The sequence below is a fragment of the Nycticebus coucang genome, chromosome X, assembly GCF_027406575.1.
Source record: "Nycticebus coucang isolate mNycCou1 chromosome X, mNycCou1.pri, whole genome shotgun sequence".
NCBI lineage: Eukaryota > Metazoa > Chordata > Mammalia > Primates > Lorisidae > Nycticebus > Nycticebus coucang.
Window position 1 is genome coordinate 22,407,623 of NC_069804.1, and position 5,114 is coordinate 22,412,736.

Sequence of the window (5,114 nt, forward strand, 5' to 3'; positions counted from 1 at the left end):
AATCTACCTTTTTTATGTGTGTCAATAGTGATGATCTGGAATGATGCTAGACCAAGTATGGCCACGCCTTTCTCACCACTCTGTTTTTCAACAGCTACCTCCACCTGCCTGTCAAGGGAGGTGGCACATGAAGTACCAACTCTCACAGGAGTTAGAGGCCATACATCTAATCATGCCTATACTCTGACATGAGGACACAGTCAACCCCACTGAGGAAAAAAAGTAAGCAGAACTTCAGCCCGTATCTTTGGAAATGGTTCCCAGCCCTTGAGACTTCACAATCCCATTGGTAACTGCACTGTAGAAAATAGGATTGTACTCCATCCATCCTAACATAGGCCAGAGTGCAGAAATGAATTCAAGCTCAAAGTGTAATTTAAAAAACTGGAAACTCATATTGGTTTTCATACAAGAATGCCATAATTATGTTGTTATAACTGTAGGGTATCTTTATTTCTCTAGTGTGTTATATTTTGATTAAATATTAACCAACAAAGTATTTCAAGAAACGTATGAAGTTGATTCCCTAAGTAAATAACTTTAGTTTTTTTAAAAAAGATCACTATTAAAAATTATTAATGCAATGCATCGAGGTGAGCTCTTGAAAACTAAGCTCAGGCAGATATTGACTATATCATTTAGCTCCCCTTTCTGGGCATCACTGGGCCCCCTCATGCCCAGAGCTAATATGACCTCAAGAAAATGAAGCCAGTCTTTGGCTCAGTGATTTAGAGGTGGTAAGGGGAGTTGGGAATAAATGCTAATGGCTTTTAGTCAAACCCAAAGCAAAATACAAGCCAGCCAAAGTAAATATTTCTTTTTCTTACGCTTCCAGTTGACATTTGTTTGGCAGGATAAGGCCTTACCCTGATAAATAATTTTTTGAGTTAACAGCCCCTGCTTTAGTTTACCTTTCAGTGGGGGAAAACACATGAACTCAGAAAGGAAGAAGCATGAGACAAATGTTTCATAGTGGTGCTATTTTATTTACCAATTCCTTAAATTCTGGTCTTTACCCTCCATCTAGCCTCCACCACACACTACGCGGCTCCCCTTCACGCACCAAAAGCTCTGAACATCTCCAGTATTTACCACTATTGTTCTCAACTATTCTTTACTATATGCCTTTGAAGCAGGGCTGGTATCATAATTTACAGGGCAACTTGCATTAGTAATAGCTCTGAAGTTGTATCAAATAGGCAGCAAAAACACTTTTGGATACATGTGTCAGCTTAAAATTGTTTATATTTTCCCTGTCAGTAGTGGGAAAAATCATATGTAAAGTATATAAATGTAATCATGCACATGTTATGACAATTATTTCCTGATGTCCATGACATTTGTTAAATCTGCCCCCCGAAAAACAAATCCTACAAGTTTATGTATAGAATGGGGAAGGGGCCAGCATTGGCCGGTATAACGTATCAGTTTGCAGACAGGGTGCATTCTTTTATCATTTGTAATTTGTATTATATAATTTATAATTTTCTACTTGTTTGTACTTGTTGCAGATAAGCATGTGTCCTGAATATTTATCATAAATTATGTCCTATAGATCTGCCTGAATTATCATCAATTTGAACTCTAAGCCACCAACAAAATACCAAACCTTTCTGGCCACTCCCAGTATGGTGGCACATGAAAAGAGGTCCTTGGTATGGCCGAGGCTGTTGGTGCCCCTTCCAACACTCACTATTCTCCTACAGAAAGCCTCTGTGGTGCTCCACCTGAAGGCTTTCCCTAAGAGCGTGCTCTGTGTGCACATGGGGCTGGCAGGAAGAGCCAAGAATTAATACCCCTCCCACAGAAGCTATTGACCAATGAAGGATGGGAGTGCACGGATACACACCCCAACTTCCTCCCCCCTTAGGTAGGATAACTCTGAACCATGTTGTACACAATATCCCAGAGGTTCATAACAGGACTGAGGGTCATCCACCCTTGAGAACAACCTTATCAAGACCATGCCTAGTGAAAATGACAGAAAACTTAAGCTTCCCTCTGACTTACCTCTTCCACACAGCCACTTCCAAGGATTGTTACTTGATGTGCTCTACTCTGCTCTACTCCTAGTGACAACTCTGAAACAGTTAGGGTTCTTTAAGCTGCATAAAGTAGAAAACTCAATTCAAACTATCCTCAATAATAATAAAATGTCTTTTTGACAAAAAAAAAAAAGACTATGCCTATTTTGGCTTCCGTCCCTTACTGTCTCACTTCCCTCTCAGAGCTTCCTGTAGTCACCTCCCGAATAAAATACTTGCACCCATGTCTCATCAGACTATGAGGTCAGACTATGAGGGATCTCATCCCCAAACCATTCAGCAAATATTTTCAATGATGGACATAGTTCTTTTTGTCTTTTAAACTTGAAATATTAAAGGTCTGATAGTTGAGAAGGAAGGAATAAAAATGACCTTGGATCTTTGTCCTCAAAATACATCACCAGATCTTTTCATAATCCTAAGTGTGGTGATTGTGTTTCCATGCTCACGTGAGATATGCCTCCCTCAAACTTTGTTATGACAGCAGCACATTACCCATCTGATGTGAAAAAAAAAAAAAAATTCCCCCCATAGGAAGTGAAAGCAGGCACCAAAATCTACTGTATAGTACTACTAATAAAAACTACTTTTCACACACAGGCCAGTGCAGCATTTTAATATGAAACACCTTGACTAAACTGGGGGCTAAGCTAGTGGATTTGAGTCAACTAGTACCCCACTGCCCAACACAGACATTGGTAATACTTTCAGGATAAATGTTCACAGCTTCTCAAAGCACATATCAATTCCTAGCCAGGAATTTACACAGAAGCAAATAGGTCTCTGAAAAATAACAGTCCAAGATTCCAACCCTTTCTGCATGGGGTTCAACATTTTCAAAACCACCACATGACCAAGGCCAGATAACAGGAAAGCACAATAAGGCCACGAGGTGACTTGACTGCTTTTAGCACCAGGTCCCAGCTTGGAAGGAGACAGTCACTTGGAGTGGGAGGCTGCCATTGGACTCTGTCCCCACACTGTTAACTCCACAGTGGGAAGAAATGTCCTCCATTTTGCTCATTCCACAATTGTTACCATTCTGAGCTAAGCACTGAGGAGTCAGTGGTAAACAAACAGACCTGTCCCTGTCTTTGTGGAGCTCACGGTAGAATGTAGAAGACAGATATTTACATTCAGAAGAGAGTGACAGTAGAATCTAAACAACATTGGGTCTAAGAAGTTCTCAGTGCAGAGGGAATGTATAAGGGGCAGGCCAGAAGACTGTGAAGTTTTGAAGAAATAGAAAAGTGGCTACAAACCTTAGCCAATATGATTAGGGCCAAGAGAGAGACATTGGGATGGGGTTGGGCTTAAAGCATTGTCCAACACACAGTTAAGCGTGCAGTAAATGTTAGCTACTGAGGGAATCTTAGGAAAAGCCCTCGCTTCTTTAAATGAAACTCCAGCTTGGGGTAAATCTTTACAACCCCAGTATTTTCTAGAATACAATTACCTACTTGATGGTCATTAATTACACTAAAACTGTACACAAAGTTGACAGGAGATCTCAAACCTAGCTTCTCAATGGAAATACACAGGGAGCTGTTAAAAATACCATTTCTTGCAATGATAAATATCCAGGCAGGAGGCAAGAGCAGATAGGAAAATCCACCTGTCTTCTATTAAACCAGACAGTAAAGAGATTTGCAGAAATAGAAATAGTGCCACTCTCCTTACTATTTTTTTTTTGTTCTGGAAAATTTGTTTGGAAGCTACATTTTATAATGAATATTTATGCTAAAATGTTTTCAAAATACTGTTTTTTGGACATCCCCCCAACCAATTAAATCAGACACCCTAGCAGTCTGAGCCTGAGTATTTAAAGCATGCCCAGTTGTCCTTGTGTGTGGCCAGTTTTGAGAATCAGGACACTATCTCAACATGAACTAGTTTATTAGTGAACACCTAGCCAAACTGTCATTAAGCTAGGCCCCAGAGGGGCACCAGAGAGATAAACTGAAATTGAAGTTGTGATGAGTTTACTGACAGCCTGCTCTGGGCTAGGCACTTTTAATTCATTGTGTTATTCAATCTCCCCAAAATTCTAAAACTCATTTCATTCCATTTCATAGATGACAAACAATTGTTATCCAGAGAAGCAAGTTATCCAGATCACAAAAAAAATTAATGAGGGAACCAGTATTCAAGTGCTAGTCCATTTGTGTTCTAAATCCTCCCTTTTATCTACTACCCTATGCTCCTTCCTAAGAAAGGGATGTGTGGTTGTAGCCCTTGAGAAGCAGAAAAGGAAATTAGAGACAGAAAAGGTGGTGGGATTGAGAAGGGTCCAGGGGAATCTATCAGAGATCACAGGGTCGACTACACATAACTGGATGTTTTCCCCACACACAGTGCTGTCAGCACGGGAAACTTCTAGGTAACTTTCTCTGTCTCAGAAACTTCTTCCTATGCTACTGAGGAGTCATCTTCAAGACCTTGCTTTCTCTCATACCCCGTACCTAATTCATCAGTAAGTCCTGTTCTCTATGCCTCTAAACTATCTCCAGAATTCAGCCACTTCTCACTATCTGCACAGTTACAATCCTCCTCATACAGACCGAATGTTTATGCCCTCTCCCAAACTCAAATGTTGAAGCCTTAACCCTCAATATATTTGGAGGTGTGGCCTCTGAAGGTAGCTTCAATGGGGGTCAGGAGTCTGGGGTCCCCATGATGGGATTAGTGTGCTTACAAGAAAAGGAAGAAGCCCCAGAGCTCTCTTTCTCCATCAGGTGAGAACACAGTGAAAAGGTGGCCATCTGCAAACCAGGAATTGAATTTTTCAGGACCTTGATATTGGACTTCCCAGCCTCCAGAACTGGGAGAAATAAATGTTTGTTATTTAAACCACCCAGTCTGTGGTAGTTTATTACAGCAGCCTGAGATGGCTAGGACACCAAGTCCAAGTCACCACAACTCCCCACCAGGACAACTGTCTCCACCTCTTTCGCACTCTTGCCCCTGACAGTCCCACCTCACCTGGCAGCCAGAGTTAGCAAGGGAAACAGAAATCAGAGCATGCTGATAAAGCAGGTAGCTCCTCTTCAGATCCTCCAGCAACTTCCC

At 41.1% G+C, this 5,114-nt stretch overlaps 1 non-coding gene across 1 annotated transcript; it reads left to right on the top strand.

The window, feature by feature from the left end:
* The first annotated feature begins 2,449 nt into the window (after positions 1–2,449).
* On the top strand, positions 2,450–2,550 carry LOC128578897 (small nucleolar RNA U13). Its single transcript, XR_008377989.1, has one exon. It is a non-coding gene; the product is annotated as a small nucleolar RNA U13 (small nucleolar RNA).
* The last annotated feature ends 2,564 nt before the right edge of the window (positions 2,551–5,114 follow it).